The following is a 23,528-nucleotide window of genomic DNA, read 5'->3' as shown; positions in this document are numbered from 1 at the left end:
AGAAATGCTTACTTTTTGCTTCATAGATCTTTCATAGTATCACCCTCGGATTTTGCACACTTGGGGTCAATAAGTTTATGATCCAGTACGTGTATAGTTTTACCTGTTTTATGTATGTGATCTCTCAGTATTTCATTTCTAACTGAAGGAGAACAGCTTAATCTTTGCATTTTCGCCAAGCTAATTACATTTGTGGCACTTTTTTCAACCTAAATTATGAATATTAACTAATCATATTAATATTGTAAAAGGTACAAATGTCTTGCTTCATTTAAGCCATTTTCTCTGTGTAGCTCACATCTGGAGTTAGAAAGCCTTAAATAGAACATCCCATAAATGGGCCAGGATTTGCCAGATTTGACATCTGTGCAAAAGGTTTAATATCATATTTACAGTAACATGTATGTGCTCCAAATTGTGTTTACAAGGACAGTTATCATGATTTCGCTTCAGAGAAAGGGACTGTTAAATTGTTTAGGTAGTAAAAATATGCCTGCTAGCTTTTAAGGTTGGAATAAAACCAGTGATTCCTAACAAACATTGTATTTACCCAGCAGACACACATGATAGTCAAAGATACTGGGAAATTATGGCAGAATAAATATTTAAAATTATATTCCTTCCAATGTTTCAAACTAGTCTACTGCCAAACAATGTCCCGTACAACAAACAGATGGCAAAGAATACGTAATATTTGATTATTAAAACTAATAAAATCTAAGCGAATAAAAAAGGTTGAGTAAACATGCATCATTTTGCATCATGAATGGATGACCACTTGTAAGGAGGGCCATAAAGGTTTTGGGGAAAGTGCTGTGTAGTTCAATATACAGAACATCTAATGTCATGGTAGGTTTCAGCATGTGGTTGCCTGAATTGGCACTCAAACCAAAACTAACAAACATAGCCACCCTTAGTATAAATATATGAAAAAAGTTTGGTTTTCCAATCAAAGATATGAAGAAGTAAACATGGCAAACAAGTGGGAGTCTAAGGCACTCTTAATGCTTAAGTTAAAAGCCTTAATTTACATCATCATGGCAAAAAGAATAAAAAAACATACTGAACCTACGCATTGTGATTTCATACAGCCTTCAACAGGGTTTGATTAGCTTAGTGTATTGAAGAAACTGACCTTCTCTTATGGTTTGCTTGACACTCTTCAACATTATTTTCAGGGTTTCCAGGTCTGTGTGACAAAAGCAGCTCATTGGCCAATCAAAACCAGCCCAGTACCAGAACTTAAAATATGCCCCTGCCAAGCCTTACACTGCTTTTAAAGTCCATTGCAAATTTGAAATTGGCTGTAATGTTCACAAAGTAACACTTTAATTTTAGTATTAAAATCAGCAGTAGTTGTAGCAGTATTAAAATCAGTTTTCCCTAAATAGTTCTTTGACCAATTATCATACAGAATGACAGAATGTAGGTGGGAAAAGAGTAAGACATCTGCCTGGTTTAGGCTACTTAATTGTTTGTGTTCTTTTTCTAAATTTTATGTGTAGTTCCAGGTTTGTTTAAAACTTCACATGATCTTGATTGACAACATCTTGGCTAGGTTTCATGAAATACAATGCTTGTATTGTGTGAAATAATTGCCGAGACTTGGAAAATTACATTGCCAAGACAATTTGCTTTATTTTCATTGTCATTTGCTGAAACTGTTGGTCAGTTTCCTTAGTTGAGATAATAGGCCAGTTGTATGAATGTCACTAATACAACACGATCTATTACTGCACAACTAAAGAACATAATCTTTTGAACAATATATAAATGTCTTTTTGATTGCATTTGCAGTCTTATTGGCATTTGTAAACATGAAGACCAGAGTCATACCAATGAAAGTCAAGGAAGCCATTATGAGACAGAGAAATAAGAAAAAAAAAGTCAGAGACATAGGCCAAACCTTAGGCTTATCAAAATCAACTGTGTGGAATATAGGAAAGAGAGCACTTGTGAGCTCAGTAACTGCAAAGGGCCTGGTAGGCTAAGGAAGACCTCCACAGTTGATGACCAAATAATTCTCACCAGAATTATGAAAAAACCCCAAACTCATCAGAAAGATCAGAAACACTCTTCAGGAAGTACGTGTGAATGTATCATTGCCTAAAGAAGACTTCATAAACGGAACTACAGAGGCTACACAGCAAGATGCAAACTATTGGTTAGCTATTGGTGTGGATGCCAAAAGTAACTGCCCAAGATCCAAAGCATACCACCTCATCTGTGAAACATGATGGTGGGGATTGTTATTGTTTGGGCATGTATGGCTGCCACAGATACTGGCTCACTTGTCTTCATTGATTATCTAACTGCTGATAGCAGCAGCAGCAGAATGAATTCTGGGTGAGTTATGAGTTCAGAATGAGTTATGGTTTGGGCATGTATGGCTGCCACAGATGATGTAACTGTTAATAGGTGTAGCAAAATGAATTCAGAAGTATACAGAAACACCTTATCTGCTCAAGTTCCAACAACATTTTTGGGCGGTGCTTCATTCTGCACCAAGACCATGATACAAAACATACTACTGGCCAAGTCAGTCCCCCAATCTGAATACAAATGAGCATGTGTTTCATATTCTGAAGAGAAAACTTAAGGCAACTAGCCCCCAAAGCAATCAGGAGCTGGCTGCAGTAAAGGCCTGACAGAGCATCACCAGAGAAGATACTAAATAATTATCAGGAGAGAATAAATAATGTGAAACTATGGAGTACACTGAATTTAATGGGCAAGATAGTCAAAATAACTCAATTGTATCTTCAATTAGATGGACTTTTCATCACCAAACCAATAGATATTGCCAAACATTTCAGTGAGAATATTAATAATAAAATTTACAATTTACAGATGTGAAATATTCTTGCTAGCTTGTTAAGGAGAGAATTATGATAGGTAAAGAATGTAGATTATTTTATTCAGAGTTAGAGTTAGAGTTAACTTTATTAGTCATGTTTAAAAACATAAAATTTGTCTTCTTGGTGCACAGACAGGGAAAAAGACAGAAACAACATCATACAACATCATACATCAGCAACAACATCATGAAACATAGTCATATCACTGACATGTAGAGCATAAAATACTACTGCTGCCGAGAAACACTGGGATCTCATCATCTCATTTTAAAATAAATGTTTGAAGTGGGAGTGAATGGTGTGTGTGCCATGCGATAAATTGGCGGCCTTTCCAGGTGTATTCCTGCCTCTTGCCCAATGCATGCTGGGATAGGCTCCAGCATCCCCCCACAATCCTTCAATATTAAATTAGGCAACAGTAGCAATGTATGCATACAATTCTGCAGTATATATGTCAGTATTTACAGCCAGTGGACTCTGAATAAATAGTTAAAGTTGGTGGTACAATGGGTAGAAAAGATTAGGTCAGTTGTTAATTTTTCAGACTAAATGCATTATTTTGCTGTTCAACACACTCTGAAAAATATAAATTTGTCTAAATTTAGGTATGAACAATATAGCCATCAAATAAGCCAAGCAAATACAGTTAATAATGGGATAAGTTTGGATGTAATTTTTCGTTGGAGGTGCAAATAGACAGAACAAAAATGGGAAGAATTCTTGCAGTAATAAAAAGTTGTAAACTAAACTAGGCGGGTAATACGGGTTTTGGTATTATCAGAATTTGATTACTGCTGTGTTATTTGGTCCAATGAGGCAACAAGCAAGATTAATAACATAATGTGGCATGTTTTGCACTTTGTTGCCAATACAGAATTGCACAATAGTCTGTCTTGACTGAGTGTGAAGTTACTCTAAAAGGCATTCGTCAGATTTATCTTTCCTTCTACCTAAATGCAGAACAAAATCAATGCAGCAAATGGTAATTTTCCCAGCAATGACAAGCTGGAACTCATTACTGAATCTGTTAACTCTAAAAAATAAAGAAGTTTGTTTTAAGAAACTAGTGAAACTTCAGTTCTTGTCTTAATAAATGAATTGGATTCATTAATTGGACAGTCACTTCACAAAAGATGTGGGGAGAGTACAAGGAAGAATGGGGCCATGACATTTCTAAAGGAGGCTATTTAAAACAATTAAAATGAGCTTAATCTTAAACAGCCTGTTGAACAATTAAACATATTAGATCTGGCTGTATGTATGCTTACTTATATCATTAATAAAAACTGTCCTTGGTTGTGTCTGTATCTGCATGTTTGTTGTATGTCTTTTACAAAGTAATTAATGCTGATATGTGTAGCTTATTTGTTATATGTTGTTTGTATGTGGACTCCAGGTAGAGTAATGTCAGTACAGTCAGTAGCTTACAGTAAGTTAATGGATATCTAAATAAACATCTACACCAGGGGTCCTCAATCTTATCCAGAAAGGACCGGTGTGGGTTCAGGCTTTTGTTCCAACCAAGCAGTAACACACCTGATTCTACAAATCAACCCCTTGGAATTTTTGCTAAGCACCTTGATTAGTAGAATCAGGTGTGTAACTGCTTGGTTAGAATGAAAGCCTGCATCCATACCGACCCTTTCTGGATACGATTGAGGACCCCCTGATCTCCACTTTTAAACTTCAGGTAAAACAAGCTCTAGGCAACAGGGACATGTAAAAAACAGGGATAGTTGTGTGAATGCCACAGATTTAAGCAAGGGGAAACATGTAATTCTCAAAATGTTGTAGAAAAATGTAACCATTGCCAGTTGGATAATTGTCATTTCATGGTTTGACACTTATGTGTGAACCTGCCGGGTAGACACACCTCTCTATGGATTTGGTAACTGACAGGGAGTGTCTGGCCTTCAGTAGGAAGGCCAAAAATAGGAAAGCCATAGTTCAGAATTGATCCAATCTCATTTGAGCATTTGTCTTCACATGCTTTTTGTAACTTTTTTTTTTTTTTTAACATCCAGAGTGCTAACTTGTTAAGTGTGAAAAAGTAGGAAAGCCATAATCCAGAATTGATCTAATCTCATTTGAGCATGTCTTCACATGCTTTTTGTAATTTATTTTTTTAAACATTGGGAGTGCTAACTTGTTAAGTGTGAAAAATCCTGGCAGTCATCAGGAATTTATGAGCTGATTCACTGAACCATGTTTTTTTTTTTTTTCTTTTTTTTTTTTAAATTGGGGTTGTACTTTTTGTTGAGCTTTTCTGTAACCTGATGGAATGTTTTAATCAATAGTTTATTGCTCTGTCTGTACTGTGGAACCGTTTGTGTTAATTGCGTGATATGCTTTCAACTGCTGTTTGAGTTTGTTGTAGATTTCATGAATTCTGTCTCTCTGATTTGCCGCTTCTACCAAACTTCAACAATGTTCCAAGCTCTGTTAATGCACTTATGCTGGATTGGGATGGCAGGTATGCCATCCTGCCAAGTTACGCCTTGGCGGGGGCATGCCCCATACCTATACAGCACTGAGAGTTTGGCACTTTTCAGGGTTCCCCACAGAAATAACCACAACAGCCACAGACACTCAGCCCTTAAAAACATTAAATTCTGTACATTCTGACCCCATTTCAACAGACAGATTTCATAAACAACTTCACATGTCCACACAATAAAGCCCCAAACTAAGGGGATTTTGCATTTTCTCCTTCTTCTTCTCTTTCTTCTTCTTCTTCTTCTCATTCTTATTTTTCCTGCCGCCTATCCCACTAACTTGTCTCCCCATTGGACATTTTACCGACATCAGCCAAATCCTCACCCTCACGACCCAATCAAAAACTTGCATACACACGCAAAATACCCATACCTTCTTACTCTGAAACATTTCCAGTTCAAACAGCTAATCTGCCTGTGGCCTAGTGGGTAAGGTTACAGTCTTGGGATCACAGGGTCCTAGGTTCAAGCCCAGCTAGGGACATGTTTCTTTAACTTGCTTTTACCCTCACTAATAATTGTCTACTACTTCTCAATTATTGCTTTTGCACCATATCTACCCGCCGTTCACCGAACGTATACACTGCATTATGACGTACCGTCTGCACGTTCAGTTATTAACCGGCTACAATATTGCAAAGCCAGATGGATTCAACAGGAGCTCTTCTGTGCTTACTGGCCTGTGTTCTTCTTTAAAACCACGGACAGGTTTGCTAATGATATTTCACGCATTGCATAGCTATGTCATGGTGCTGCACTAACAAAGTCACAGACTGGTAAACCTCCAGTTGATGAAGGATTGAATCCCGCCTCGCCCTCAGGCAGATAATTTCCTCCTTTACACTAATGTTTTCTTACGCTTATATTTGCTTTACCAAAACTCACTCACGGCCACCCATATGCATTTCATGACGGCAAATGTATCCATTTTATTAAAAAGTTACACCGGTTCACCACTCTGCCATTTCTACTAACTATATTTCTTCACTTGGCTACCGTACAAAACCTTCTTATCAGCAAACGCCACGTTTCTACATTCGTTACCTCACCCTGTTCTCTATCTAGCCACATACAAACAATTACTACGTATGTACGTTCTGCAACTCCCCATTAAAACATTACATTTAAAATCATGATTCACTCATAAGTATAACTACTAGTACTAAACATGAAAAAAAGCACATCAGTGCAATAGATTTCACAGGTTACTTAACCCTCCACTTCAACAGGTAACACTTTATACCGACTTTTATATATACCGTTCCATAAGGAAACTAAGCACGCTCATGGTCACTTTATTTACTCCGCACTATAGTCTGTGATCATCTCAACCTTCACCTACATACCAGTTCTGCTAAAAACATATTGTTTCAACTACGCAATTTCATCATTTCGTCCTAATTTCTCTCACACTGTTGTTATTTTCTCATATGCAAAGCCTGCTGGGACATATGTGTCTGCTCCTATTCTCCACTAGTTTTCCGGTTCTAGCTTAGCAAAACAGCGAACAGGATTCCCACCTGCAGATAAGCCTATCAAAATGCCTTATAAACCTTACAAACACTAAAAGTGCATCTCCACGAAATAACAGACAACGGAGCAGGACAGCAGGGTACACAAGTTGCGACCTAGGCAGCTCTAATTCTACGGGCTTGCTGATTCTTTTCTCACTCAAGGCTCGTTGGATGGCCGTCAAATCCGTGAGTACATACATACACTGGCCATATTTCACCTGCGTTTCTGTTGCGTTTATGCTTACGCCACCGCACCCTTTGTCACAGCCACTGTTTTACATATATAGCAAACCGAAACTGCTAAACAGTACACGCTCATCATACTGTATAAATTCACACAAGGATAGCCATAATCCACAACCGTTTCTTACAGGGTCACTTCGCATTTCTCACTCTCATAATAAAACGCTTTGCAAAAAGAAATGATATCTCATAAAAAACAAGTTTTTTTAAAAAACAAGTGACTTGAAAGAATTGAGGAAATATTGGGTAGCATTGCTTTGAAATACATCTTATGTAATTTCGGTGAGGCAAGATAGCCTATATGGTTTGTAGTACCGTAACTTGGCGTCATTTTGATATCAATACTTTTGAGTAACTTGGCATTTTTGTACGTTGAAAACGTGTTTTTTATGAGATGTAATATACTGTACACCACCATCTCCACAAAATGTGAATAAAGCAGTGTATTTTGACAGGTACTCTGCAGCAGAATACCAAGTTCCACATTTAGTTTTGCATGGCTCAGGAGGCAGGCTTATCAGCAGAGGAAAAACCTCCCCATGTCTCTAAAATATCTTGTGTTCCTTATTTTCTTATTTGGAAAATGCTTTGCCTCATTCAGTTATTAATAATTTAAGTCATGCTGATTCTTATTGCTCTATTTTCCACTTTGGCTTTGTTTTGGGTTTTTTCTTTTATAGTTGTTTCACCGTTGTATGTGTCTCAGACTGTCAATTCTTGTGTTTTTCTGCCTGTAAGTGCCCATTGTAGTCGTTTGAGTAAAAGTAAATTAAATCCAGTGTGCAGGACAGCCATAGTACCTTGTTTTACCCTGTGCTTGGTCTTGACTCTGTAATTTTCACTTCCTCCAAACTTATGCAAAGTTGAGTCATTTTATTTTGCACTGATGAACACCTAAATAATCTCTAATTACACTAATCATGTTATTAGTCAAGTTCTGTGCTAATTGCCAAACCACTGCTGGACTTAAGGTATCTACAGGGACACGCATAGGATAAGTGCTGAAATTCAACTTGACAGCCCAGATGGATTATTTCTTCAGAATCTACTTATAATTAAGGAAAAATATGCATGAATCTTAAACAAGAGTTGGAGACTTTTCACAATACAAAAAAAAAGGTTTGGAAAATACATGTGGTAAAAGCATGTAAAATGCTTGGTCATTATGTTCTATTATGTATTGTATCATACAAGTTGTCATAAGTATCACATATATCTATGCAAGTCACATATACTTTCAGTGATGCATGAACAATGTGTTTATACAGTACATATTTCTTAAATCAAAGATATATGTTCATGCATGGGAGATATAGTTCTTTTTGGTGTGGGCTAGGTTTGGTCTTGGAAAAGTACAGTGAGAGGGGATTGTGCAGCTGGAGGGCTGAAGCACCATCTGGTTTCCATCAGGGTATCGCACACACAGCACTGCGGCAGGAAACACAGAAACAAAGGAGACAGTTGTTTATAGCTGTCAGACCCATCCCTGACCATGAGGCCCAGAGCCCTTCATTAGCTTGCTCTGAATCCGACTGCTTTCCCTTGGACCCAGCCCAGCCTGTTAGGCCCAATCGGCCCATAACGTCGACAAGAACCCGGTCACCTCGTGGAGATCCAGTCTTATTAAGCCCAATATTAATCACGCTTACTGTTACACATACGCCACACATTCACTCTTAATCATGCTTGCTATTACATGCACTGTGCATTTACTAGTTATCACATTACTGTTACATACATCACACGTTCGCTGTTCATCATGTTTACTATTGCACATGCCACACACATACGTTTAATCATAATACCTGTTACATACATCTTACAGTAGCAGCTGGCTGCAGACATTGGCGCATGTGCATGCTAGTTAGCCTCTGGAATACGTAGAGGACATGGCACTAATGGAATGAGTTTATGAAGGACTGTCAGAGGTCAAATTGGGAAAATAAGAAATGGTGTGAAAAATTCATTTAAAAAAACATAGGATAATAATGTAATAGATTATTTTCTTTACAGTATATAGTATATCAATGACTTTTGCACCATCTACCCTCTTAAATTAATAAGTTCTCTATGAGAGAATTGATGTTCCTTCATGATATGATTGTCATAACCCATTGGTCTTGGGAAGGTGTGATAGTCAGCGTGCAATGTGTGTCCAACACAAAATAGTTGAAAAACAATCTAATATAAATGCATCATTTTATTGGTAATTACCAGAAAGTTATTTTACTTTAAGTATAAAGGGATAAGCTAATGCTAATTTGCAATAATAATTCAGAAACCACCTTTATGAATCAGTGAAACCTCTGTTGCAGATTTTGTGAAACAATTTAAAAAAAAATTCATTATTCAGCTACTTTTTCTTAAATTTCAGGCTAATAGTCTCATCTATCACATTTGTACACTTGCCGTTTCATATATTACTGTTTCGCGAATTAAAACAGACAAAATCCTAAAAAAGCTGAGAGGCTTTGAGACATGAACATAAACACCATATATTATAGTGTGGAACTGGGGATTTGGGGGGTTGGGGAGGGGGATGGGCGTTGTGGGGCTCTCCATCTGGATCACTCATTACAGAACTGTGGACAGGGAGACATCCAAATGTAGGTGAATCAAAAATAGGAAGTAATATGGTTAAGATATAACACCCTGGAGAAGGGAGATGTTGAGTCATTTCATTTCTGTGGAGAAAGCTGACTGCTCTTGAAAAATGGTTTCTCTCTAAAGATCTCCCTTCACTGAAATCTGACAGGATAATCACAGGAATACTGTATGCATAAATCTCCTTCTGACATTCCCTTCCTCGCAGCTTATATATGGCTCTTATTAGAGCTATGGATGCTGAAGAACCTCAAGGTGAAGCCTGAGGTTTGGCGCTAATGTGGAGCAGACACATCCTTACCGCCATCGACACGCTACTGACACAGATGTACCCCTCCAATCATCATCTAACGTGCCTCCGCTGGAACCCTCCCCATGAGATCATCTTCAAAGGTGAACAGAGAGAAATATGCTTGGAGAAGACAGTATAATGCGAATCATCATTCAAAATCAGCACACCCTAGGGGAAATGAGACCCACGCATTCAGGGGCACTAGAAGCATTTAAGTCCAACACATGCATCAGACCAGGCATGACCGATTGATTTATGGAGGGTTTAGCAGTTTGGGGAAACACAAGGCCTACTGTGTCCTGTGAAGAAAGTGCTGTGGAGGGTTCTGGGGTCATAGCACAGAGAACCCGGGTGTTGGAGGTGTGTGGGGTCAGATACCAGGACCCTACACAGCCTCCCAGCCTCTGCGCTATAACCCCATGACCCTTACAGCCATGTACGTGGGATCTCACCTCATAAAATAAAACACTTTGGCCAATTACATTCACATTTTAAAATATATAAATGAAAAAAAATTTTTTTGTATGAAGTAGGTTATTTTATTATGATAGGTGGGTCCACCAGGCGGTCTGTGCTTGTTTTACGCACAAATACTTCAGTCCTCAAGCAACAAGAGGTCAACAGCCAGTCAAACAATTATCCTGACTGCATGTTATGCTCGTGTGGTGAATTCAGTCAGATTATTTGAGACCATGCAAAAGTATTTTGAAATATTTCACAACCCACGTTTGGTATGATATCTCCATTTGTACAAATGCATCAACCCATCTGGTTTTACATGGTTCAGGAGGGAGTTCTATTGACAGAGAAGAATATTGCTCTGTAAATCATGCTCCAAATACATCCAGCTTAGGATATTGTCTGGCTCTGACAATGTAAGCTTTCTTGACAGTGTCCATGAGTTCTGTCCATATTCTGTAACATTACATTACCACAATCAGTACATTAAATGATTGAGTTGATAGGCTGTGTCTATGGAATACTATGCCTATGTATATATCTGTCTCATGTATGATTACAGTACAACATCAGTAGTGCACACTACATGCTCTGTGTTCTTGTTCTGGGCTGCCAGGCATTAAATGAATGTCACGATTGCATTATGGATATTAAGGTATTATAGTAGCTTATCAATTTGATGGCAATGTCATCCTTACCTGCTGTCAATTATTCTGTCTGCTGACTATTTTATGCAAAAATATACCATTTAAATATTAACATTCCCTCCCCTTCTCTTACATTTCCTACTCAATACCCATACCCATTCTCTCTGCCTGCTCTCCTCTCAACTCCTACGATCCCACCATCCTTCTACCTGCTCCATGGATCACATCCCTACCCCTCTCCTACAATCAATCTCTCCTGACATCCTCCCATTTAGCCCCCCTCTGATGAACCTGTCCCTGTCAACTGGATGTGTCTATTGCAGCTTAATATAGCTCATATTTGGAATGAAATTAAGTTGATAAAAATGTTTGTTATGAGAAGCTATTTACAATTATAGTTATTATTTACATGTGATGTTAAAAGACATTATTTGGAATATTACAGAAAATGCACAGTCCAGTACAGTGTACTGTATTTGCGATGCATTTATAGTTTAATTTTGAACATCGGAGCAAGGCCTACTCACAATTCTGCGTTTTCTTCTCCAGTAATGATGTACGTATAGATAGACATGAAAAAGTTATGTTTTAAGTTTTCTACCTTTGTCTAAGGAAACACAGTGATTTCCGGTAAAGATTTTGTTTATCACAGACATTCGTCATTTAGGTCATCATTCCGAACCTCCGCTACATTTCAGTGTCCCTGCAGTCTTCAAACAAGCCCATATTTCCCTTCTGGCCAGGAAACCCAATTTTGACCTCTCTGTTATCCAGAAATACCATTCTGTCTCTCTTCTGACCTTTCTCTCTGAAACTCTTGAATGTGCTGTTTTCTACCAACTCTCTCCTTTCTTATCACAGAACATTCTAGACCCTCACCAGTCTGTCTTAAGGGCTGACCAATCAACTGAGACTGCCCTCCTTGCAGTCAGTGAAGAGCTCCCCGCTGCGAAGACAGCTTCTTTCCTCTGTTCTGACCCTTCTTGACCACAGCATTTGACACAGCTGACCACCAACTCCTGTTTTCCCTGACTACCTTGGGGATTTGCGGCACAGGAGGCTGGTTTGACTCCAACCTCAATTGGTGCTCCTTCCAGGCCAAAGTTAAATGAAACAATATTGGCTATCTTAGCTCACTTTAATAAGATTCCCAATTCTCTTTAGTAAATAAACACGTCTAATCCACTGCTAATCCATGGAACCTATTCATCATTCAGCAGTATACCTATTCAGAAAACGTTTTAATACCTTATGTACAACACAGAGTTCATTTATCAAAAAAACTTATTTAATTGTAAAGAAACCTGTCTATAAACTTGTGGCTGGACTCAGTTTGTGAAGGAGGATCGGAGCAATTGGACAACCATGCTACGTTAAGTAGGCACACGCTCCTGGATAACATTACTAATCAGTCCAGGGTTTAAAAGTGTGCATTCTTTTCGCAGTAGGTGTATGAGACTGGGGATTGACCGACAAGAGAGAGAGAGAATGCGAAAGTAGTGGCAGAAAGTGCCTTAGTGACAAAAATGGCTGAAAAGCTTCTCTGTTGTGCTATTTTGTTGTGGTTATTTTAGTTTGTTATATTACTTTATTATTTTGTTACCTGGAACCTGTGAGGGGAAAGAGAGAAGAACCACAGTAAACACCGTTGAAATCCAGACATTTTCCCCTGTGTCCAACTCTTCTGTCCACAAAAGGGATGTGTTGCGGCGTGTAACAATAATATATTACTCATATCAAAACAGTGCTAATTTACAACTAACATTCACCAGTATTTTTCCAAAAGCACTATTTCAAAGCAATACTAGCCATTTTTTCTATATTAGTTCACGTAATTTGGCCCTGTGTCTTTTTTCTCTTGCCACCTCAAGACAATGTGGTCTGTGCATTTGATCAATGTGTGCAATCTGGCTTGATGTCAGCAGCATGTCTGTGTGATGAAGGCCTGATGGAGTGTCTGTGGTAATGTCATTACTCTCAAGTCTCACACCTGCTGCTGCTTTTCCAGTTTCCCACAATGCATCTGTGGCACTGGAGAGCACAGTCAGGGCGCTACAGTTTGCAAACAAGCCTAAACAATGACAGCTGCAGGCCTACTCATGGACCTCAGCCCACAGGCATCAAACGTCCAGTTCAATTTAAACAACTGTTGCTCGGTCACATCCGCACATTTTCACTAAATACTACTTAATGGCATATTTTGTTAATACATTCCATGAATGGTCCCTCTATAAGACAAAATAGACTGTCATAAATTCTTATGTTATTGACCACAAATAGGTATATAGTGTGTCACTTGGTTGGTCATGGTATGGTCACTTACTACTCACCAGTGGTAACAACATTACATGCCTATATTCTGATATATGGCACAAAATCTTTAGAGGAAAGTGTTGAGTTTGGGGTGGTTGTACTTTTTTCTATATGTTGGGAGTCAAAGTTAAGGGTAAGACATCACAACCCAGGTGGCCCAGTTTGATAACATACGACAGCAGTTATTAGAAAATAGAATGGGGGTGTTGTAGGGGGGAGTGGAGAATGGAGTGGAGGTAAGGACGTGAGGTGAATGGAGTAAATGTTAGGACTCACTCAGCCCTTCTCAGACACAACAAGGTCTGGCCTACTGCCGGCACAGCTGAACTGGACACTCTCTCTCCTGTCCAGCCCACCCTGACTTCCCACTAGAAAGTTAATACAAGTCTGTAATGTGTATGTCTTGGCCAGCTCGGGGATGGACCTCTTCCAGCAAGGCTAACCACTAAAAGCCATGACTTCGCTGGAAAATCAGTTATGCTTTCTTGGAATGCCTCCACTGAGTAAAAATGGAGGATTAATGTTGTCATTTGTCTATTTACAAAACTAAGATCAGCAGGAAATACTTCAGCTGACGTTTTTGCATTATTGTTCAAAAATCAGTTTACATGACTCTTGTACATGCAAAGTGTGCTGTGCTCACCTTAAATGATGCCAGACTTAACAAGCATCCTTCTCAAATGCGTACAGAATTTTTTCTTTTGTGCCAAATATATTTTAGAATAACAATACGGGTAAAGGTACGCAAATTTGGCAAAAATGATACTGATGGATTGCTACATACTGTAAGTAGAAAGCATTGCAAAGCCATTCAAAGTGACCCAGCCTAGAGAATGACAAATATTAAAGTTAAGCTTTGTGGCAGTACCAGCATGTACCTGTAAGAAGGAAAGATGCAGTTAAAATTAAATATAAATTTATAATATTATTCCCAGTAAAACACAAATAAGCAACTATAATTATAAGTTGTAGAAATAGCCTACTTGTAAGCTATTTTAATCATATTAATTCTGCACTTCCTTGAAATTGCATTGTTTTTCTTATAAATGCCCATGATTTCCTTGTTATTACCAGCAAACTGTGGTTTGTGTCAATGTTGGATTTTTCAGACATGTTTAATCCGTTAAACCACCACCCCACCATGCACGAGAACATGCAGACTCTACACAGAGAAGCCCTCGGCCAGCATTCGAATGCATTATCGCCATGCCACTCCACCACCGTCCGGCTCCACTCCAAAATACTGATTATGTTTCCATTTGTGTAATCAAAATGCAGTCCACAGTTCAAAACACTTTACACACATAGGAAAATTTTATACACAGCTCATTTAACAATAACGTGAGCAACAGTGGTGGCTGGTAACTCAAAAAATTGGGGAGGACAGGAAGAAAACCAACCCACTGCGTCATGTTATTTTACACTAGTTAGCTACTTATCTCTACTTTCTTATGTTCAAGTTATGTTATGTTATTATGTTCAAATGTAGCAATAATCCAACCAGCAACCTAATGCAAACTTACTATAGGTAACTAAGGTAAGTAATGCACCCAAGGTTTATCCCCATCTTCCATAAGGAACAAATATCATATTATCATTTATACAGTGGCTTGGCTGAATACTCGATTTTGAATGGTCCAAGGGTGGGCATTATTTGTCAGTAAAGGGACACCTCGGCCTTTTAACAGTTCTAAAATCAATGCGCAGTTTAAACAGCAACATTATTCTTTAGCTTTTGAATTGCTGTTACATCCCCTCCCCTTTTCGTCCCTTATTTGGACAGTAGAATAGGCATTCCGCATTTAACTGATGGCTACGGGACGCATTTTCATTCGTATGTTTGTGAATGATTGGGTTTATAGTAACTGCTGTTTTGAATACAATTCAGTAGTTAGTTAGCTAGCTAGCCGGGATAACAAGCATGCCGTTAGACCATTCTGACCTAAAACCAAGAATTTTAATATTGGCTAGGTGACAAGTGACAGCAAACTTGTGTCATAAAGCTAGCTGGCATTCAAAACCCGCTTCAGAGGGTCTTAGAAAGACGTTATGTCTACATTGCACGACCACACCATTTAAAAAATAAGACAGTGTTAGGGAGATTAATTTAATTGACGGTTTCATGCAGTTTTATTAAATAATTTAATGACAAAAATGACCAAAATTGGTGCTAACTGTAGGCTGTGGTATAAAATGAGAAGGAACTATTTTTTCTTGATAGAATCATTGTTTTCATAGAATTAACGACCAGAGGTTTTTGCTTAACAACGGTGCAAATGGAACTACCAACCAGAGTTTTGCTTGACAACAGTAAAATAATATGCCCAAACGCCTGTGGAAGAATATTTCACTTTCAGCTGATTAAATCGATAAAAATCAATACATATAAAAGTAACCATATATAGTCATTGTTGGTAATCCGTTGTATAAGTGGAATAAACCCCTCCGGGCTGTCCCGTTATTGGAAAATAAAGCCTACTTCGTGGCTGGTTAAGCGACCCTACATTATTCTCCAATAACGGGACAGCCCGTCGTGGTTTATTCCATACCATATTACAACACAAGGGATGAATATAAAAAAGGGGCCAGGTGAACGAGAGGGAAAGACACATTTAATCACTGTGGGCTCTGGATGGGAATGAACCTCGTGTGTTCATAATGTGTCACTAGAATTAGCATTTTTGATCATGGTTATCTGTGGAGCTGGTCGTCCAGCAGTCTTGATCCTCACCTGCTGCGTAATCCAAACTATGGAATGGCTGTGACAACAAGTAATCCACAAAATGTTCTCCCCCATCCCACTCTCTGCGTCTGCGTCCATGCCTCTCTGTGACCCCCTCACTCACGCTGCTGTTAATTGCCTCGTCAGCAAAAACAGCACCAATCTCCTCAAAATCCATTCTCGCCGTTAGCTCAGTCCTTCAGGTCTGCTACAACAAGCTAACTGTTGCGTTGGCTAACACAAGTAGCTAGCTACTGCTCGATAAAAAAGGGAAACTTAAATCTGAAAAAAGGAAATTTGGACAACCTCCTCTGCCTCTATGGACCTCCTCTGGTTGAAAAGGCTTAAATAAAATGTAATTTTTTAGTGATGTGTTTTAAAAGTAGTTTGCAATTTGCACATTATAATAGCCTACAATACACTGGTAGAGAGAAATTTGTAAATGATCATTGGACCAACGCAATGTCAATATTGTATTCTGGTTGTTGATTGGTTAGGGAGGACATCCTCCCTTGGAGCATCATGTGTTTTGCATCATTACGTGTTTTGGCAAATAACAGATTAGCATGAAAAAAATGAAGTACATTAAACTGATATAAGAGATCCCGCCCTAAGGAGGACAGCAGGAGCCCGTCCTCCTCTGCCCTTTCCCCTCTTGCCTGCCCTGCAGGTGTCAGTGTTGAAGCATTTTAATCAGAATTTCAATAATGGATTTTTTCCAAAGAGAGAAAAATATTTTATAAATGATACTGAGATTTGGTAATGGTTTATTTCAACCAAATACTTCAACCTCCTCTGCCTCTATGGACCAGCCTTCTCTGTTGAGCAATCATTTAATACTAATTCAGAGGTAGCTGAACATTAACTCAGTGTACACTGAACATTAATGCAGGGTCTATTGAAGAATTGCACAACTCTTACAGTACCTTAATGCGTAATGCTGCAGGTTAGCCACTCATCAATCCATGGCCTACCTTTTATACACCACTTACTGCATCTCATTTTATTCAATGGTAGTCGTACTTTGGTCTTTGGTTTTGTAACTTAAAGGTTGCAGGTCCGATTCCCCGATAGGACACTGCCGTTGTATCCTTGAGCAAGGTACTTAACCTGCATTGCTCCAGTATATATCCAGCTGTATAATCGGATACAATGTAAGTCACTCTAGATAACAGTGTCTGCTAAATGCCTGCAAACTACACTAAACATATAATATTATTTCGGTAGGGTGTGTTCACAGGCTTGAATATGTTTATTTTTGAATAATTCATACTCCAAAAATAAAAACACTAGCCTAATTTATGAAATTTTAGATGTATTTGCTGGGAAACATTTAATATTAATGTGCATGGGGTTTCACGTTCACACATTTCAGCACTAAATTCTTTTAAGCGGCAGATGCCACTAGTGCGCATTGTTTTAAAGCTTCGAGTAATTAACCCATTTTCAACAAAATGGGTCAAAAAGCTTCATTGCTTCAGAAAGCATAGTTTCCCCATCTCTAGTTTTCGAGTAAAAAAAACAAAAAAAAAACAAAAGAAAAGAAAACACTCACTTTGCCGAATGTACTATTTAATTTTTATTTCTGCCTGGCTTGAGCTGGCTTGCTGTTCGTAGCAGGATGTAGATACAATGTATTGTAACACTTCGAAGAGACGGTATTTGTCTTTTCCCGCATAGCTACTGCATTTCTAAAAAGACGTGTGCTCCTTTAGCAGTTAGAAAAGCATCTTTATTCAGCACAATGCAAGGGGGTCTTTCCCATACACAGCGAACTGTCACATGGAGTGAATTCACCGTTAGTTTAATAACTATCTATACAGAAGCCACTATGCACACTACTACTATAACACTTGAACAACTAAGCACACAACTACTATAACACTTGAACATTTTTAGTAACTGTAACAACATTTATTCTCTATATAAATATTTCAATACCAGTCTTAATCTTGCAGCACCGCCTAGAACTCCCTAGGAGGGAAAGTGGGGCTATATATATAACTATATGAAACTTGAAAGGCTACTGGTCGTGATAAGGCCCCAGCCCTGCATAGGTGCATAAAAAGTTAGACAGCTGGTTGCCTTTATTATATTTTTAACTCTGATTCGATCCATATTTTATATTCATATAGTTATGTTTTTCTTGGTTTGTTGTTGTTGACATTGACATTTCAAAGACCTTTTCAGTGAAGTCTTACGTCATTTAATTGTTTAATATGAATTGCAAATAAGTCCAATTGAATTACTACGACCTGTTCGTATTATGTAATTAAGATCAACACCCTTTCTAAGACTAAGTGAAATAGTAATAATGTGCTAGGCTGCCTTCATAGCCCATATGCTAATTTATTTTTTTACCAAATTAGGCGATTATTCCCTCATAGCACTGTTTAAACTTCTAATTATATCTACGTTGTCATTAATGTCATTATAAACATATATATATATATATATATATATATATATATATATATATGAATGAGACAAACAAAAGATGGGTCTTAAATGATTGTGCTCCTGCACAGTCTACACAAGCAATTTCGTACCAATGATTTAATGACATAAATAATATTTGCAATACCTGAAGTGCAAATAAGAAAAAGGGTGTATTGCAAGTATGCCTGATGCTTGCACATTGAAAATTTGAAATGTCATTAGGTCATAATTAGAATGGAGCATAGGTAAAGATGTAAAGTAGTAAGAGCAGTGAGAGGACTGATGGGGACAATTCACCTCATTTGGTGAATTGAATCAGTCCAGGAGCTGAAATTTAGTATTAGTACGTACCATTGGCAGTTTGGTATACCCAGTTTAAAAATGAATTGTTCAAGATTTGTTTCTTCAATTTGGAATGGCACCGCTGATTAGTAAAATGTTACCACTTCATTACAAGCATTTAGCAGATGCTGTTATCCAGAGCAACTTACACAACATCCATTTATACAGCTGGATATACACTAAAGCAATGCAGGTTAAGTACCTTGCTCAAGGGCACAACGGCAGTGTCTTACCCAGGAATCGAACTGTCAACCTTTAGGTTACAAGACCAACTCCTTAACCATTATACTACACTGCCATCAACAGTCAATCGTTCTTTGGTTACAAAGTAGTACTTATGTTAACATAACCTTAGTGCATAGTAGCAGTGCATAATTCTGGTTTTATGGATTTTGAAGTGTTTATATTATTTTTCAGTTGTATTCATGCTTATTAAACACACCCCCTTTTGTAGCCTCAAGGCAGATAACACTTGACGACAAGCCATTTTATTCATTCAAACTTTGATTCTCAACTGTGGAAACCAAAGAATCATAATTTTCCAGGAAAATATGCCGAGGTGAGACACATCAAGATTTGCACAGGCTTAATGAACTGCCTATTTTGGGGAGTTCTCTGTGATGGCACCTTCAAGTGGTCAAATGTTATGAAATGCAGCATATTTTCCTGGGTCATTGCTACGAGTACCGACAATCTTGGGGTTCAATTTTAGTTTTTCCATTTCAATAAAACCGAAATGTTGGGGAAAATGGTGAACAACATAAGTCCAAGAAGCATGTTTGCTCACCATTTGGTGTATTACCTGTGGTAATTAGTAAGTCAATGCCAGTCAGTGGCAGTGCAGGGTCTTATGCCATTACTGTAATTGCCCACAAAAAATCTGCTTTCATTTCTGAGTAATTGCCATTTCAACCCATTGCCTAGCATAGCACCCCCAAGTTGCCAGATTTTTCGAACCCTGGTATATATCCCATAGGCCTCATGGTAAGCAGGTATGCCAAGTCTGGTAACAGTAGACAGAAGTGTTGCAGAGATATGGCCAAATTCAGCTGTTTATTACGCCCATATTGTTTGACATACAGTAGCAACTACCTTTTAAAGACTATTGAAGACAACAATCCAAAGAAGTAATACATAAAATTGCAGCTAGATAGAGCAATATCTCTATGAGGAGAGGTTTAAATATGTTTTAAACAAAATCAATAAAGGTACATGATTTGATAGGATCCTTTTCTGAAATGGTCAACAAGTTCGGATGAAAAATCTGCATCCGTTGCATAGTAATCTAAATGTATATTTCTGGTATAGAACCTCCAAGTGGCCAAATTTTATGAAACCTAGTCTGTGCCCCCAAGGCCTCATTGCAAGCATGCATACTAAGTTTGGTGCTAATAGATTAAAGTATTACAGTGATAGGGCCACTCATCCATTATGGTGACTTCGCTGCAAAATTTGTTAGGTCATTGCGGCCATATTTTTTGACCTACCAACTATATTTTAAAGACACTTAAAGGTGCAAAGAGCTGATACCAAATTCTGGAGTTGGAAAAATAGCTGGAAGAAAAGAGACCACTTGTGTGGTTGCACTATGCAGCTATAGACGACAAACCAGTCCATGTAATTACACAACTAACTACTCATTAAAATTATCAGAAAAACAAAAAAGACAAATGGAAACACACAGAACATATATTAAACTTGGTTAAGACTAACACTAGCTGAATAGCAATTGCCTGGGATGTTAGTCAGTCTTACTGTCCGTCCATCCACGCAGGTGGTGGCCTTCAGTAGTCTCTGTGAGGCCTTTGCGAGAACACGCTTAGGGAGTCGGAGCTGTGGAGGTTTCCAATGGAGAGCCATGAAAGCTGGTGTCCTTTGCCATATGCGAGGCTACATCTTGTCTAGTCGGTCAACTGAAAATGACCCTTTTGCCGGTTGGAAAAGTTTGTTTTTGTTGGGGAGTAAGGTTCACTCCATGTTGGCAGTGTGGAACGCAAGGCCCAGGAGGTGATGCGTTGTCTAATGTTCTCTGATGGGTCGCTGGTGTCTCTGGTCTTAGTCCAGGGATGGGTAACTGGCATGAGTTACCAAAGAGATCACTGATTGACAAACATTGAGGCGCTGCTGATCCAGCAGTACAATTCAGACTTTTCAGAAAGGAGATATGAAGATAATGAGATGTCACACAAGGACAGACAGTTCCTACAATTCATGAAACAATCAGTGCAACTCATCGATGGACATGAATCTATTGGTTTGCCCTTTAAGAGTAAATTTGTCAGCATGCCCAATAGCCAGTCTGTTGTGGAGCAAGGAGCCATCAGCCTTAGACAAAAGTTAATCAAAAACCCAGACTTTCGAGAGGACTATAAGAGGTTCACGGAGGACATATTGGAGAAGGACTATGCTACAGAAGTGCAAGAAGACCAGCTACAGGGCAGAGATGTGAAGGTGTAGTCATCAGGGTTGCCTTAATCAGGGAAGCTACTGTGCCAGTGCAATGGAAGTATGTTAAAGGCTTCCACATGCTTCAAATGAATTTGTTTGTATGATGCGTTGTCTGACTTCATCAAACAGTGTAGTTGTTCATACCTTTTTCCAAAGTAGCTAAACTAGAAGGTGGGGTTTGAAGCTGTTCGACATAATGAGAGGTGGGATTTTATCCAAGAATTCAGCGACCTCTATGTGTCTTTATAATTGTGAACCGAAGAGTCATACAAATGTGCATACTGCCGAAAAACACTGAGACAGTTTTTCAACTGTGCTCATGTTAGCGGTGTGGTTCAGCTTCTTCTAATGTTTACTGGTGGTTGGCAAGAATCATTTGAGAATGTGCGAACATCATTTGATAATTTGCAGACCACCTGAAACCCTGGCCATTGCATGCCTGGTCAATTGCTGCAGAAAATGGGCATGGACCACAGAATTTTGGTTTTGGAAAGTTCTGAAAATTCTGGACACAGACCGCAACCCTCCCCCCATCCAAACAAGGAGCTTCTCGATGCTCCTTGTGGAAGACTTAACACATTCATGGGCCAGTTTATTGGTCTGAATTGTTCTGCTTTCAGCCTTACAGCATAGAGGAACAAACCTGGCACACAAGGACAGTATAGAGGACTAAGGCAAAGACGCTTTATGTGCAGAAATAAAAATACCTGCAAGCAGAGTGCTGTAACAATGTAACTATACACAGGACATTTGTGGCCTCTGGCTTCCACATCACAGAACTGACTCTCCTCTGAGTCATGTTCACAATTAACATCTCTGGTCAACCAAGGCATAATGAAATGCCTGTCACCCTTCCTCTTGTGACCCTGCGATAAACTCACTGCTTGATTGATTAGGCACCAGTTTGGGGCAGGAACTCCCCCCTTTTGAGAAGAGTTTAATTAATATGCTTAAACATTAAAGTGGCAGTGCTTGAATGACAGCTCCAATACAATGAGTCAATCAAATGTTCGGGTGCCTAAAACCATCTACCAATCTGGTTCCAGGGAATGCACGTGGGGTTCTGTTGCATCAATGACGTTTGAGCATAAAAGCTCAATAAAAACTTAACCCCTTTTGCTTGAGGGTAAAGACACTTGTCTAACCGACCAGACACACCCCTTAAGGACACTGACGAACTTCACTGCGCACCCCAACCTGCATTTCGCTTGATGACCAAGACAGAGTTGGCCAGCTACCATCTGCAAAATAACAAGCTGGTTTATTTCCCATCGACAGACTTTTCCTCCATATCTCCCTTTCGGCCAGACCCATGTGCAGACCTGTGCCTGTGATATCCAATAAAATATTGCCCAAACCATTGTCGTGTCTGTATTATTTCACTAAGTTGGGCACTACAGACACACAAAATTCTGGTTATTGAACTTATTTTGTTCTGAATAAACCTGACCAAATGTCAGTACAGTGCATTGGATGTCGGGCTGCAGCCTGTTAACAAAAAAGTATTGAACAAATGCTCTTCCTTACAGTTTCCACTGTTGAACTTTAGGTGGATTGCTAGAAATCAGCTGTTTATGTGCAATACATGTATTTTTTTGTGTAATCCTCAAGAGTTGAAATGTAGGTATATTTCTATGACACATACATAGACAGACAGACAGATTGATAGATAGCCACTAGTCTTTCATTTCAAGCTGAAACCATGCTGCAGTTAATTTTCTAATTACTTTGAAGCAACCTTGGACAGGTCTCTGGTGTAATGTGTACTCTGTGCTGCATAACTGGCATTTCACACCTTTCAAAACAAACTGAACTTAAGTGGTAAATGAACTCTGATCCAAAACTCCCACCTCTGTTCCCCAAATTTAACCAGATGGGAAACATTAGTGTTAAGTGAGAGATTGGGGTTAAAATATTCATTTGTACCGCAAGTGCAGAGAACCGTAATCAGCCTTTTCAACAGCTGTAAGGTTGCAAACATTTAAAGGAAGAGTACTATGTGAAGGGAAGTCCTTTTGATGATTTTGTTATTTTTCTCCTCAGCAGAGACACATATGGCTGGCTGACAGCAGGACTGATCAAGCCCTTGTTCTCTCCCAGTGCTTCATTGTTGCTCCTCTTTCTGAAGTGTCTGTATGTAGGTCTCCACTGA

The sequence above is a fragment of the Anguilla anguilla genome, chromosome 6 (assembly GCF_013347855.1).
Source record: "Anguilla anguilla isolate fAngAng1 chromosome 6, fAngAng1.pri, whole genome shotgun sequence".
NCBI lineage: Eukaryota > Metazoa > Chordata > Actinopteri > Anguilliformes > Anguillidae > Anguilla > Anguilla anguilla.
This window is presented reverse-complemented; position numbering follows the sequence as displayed.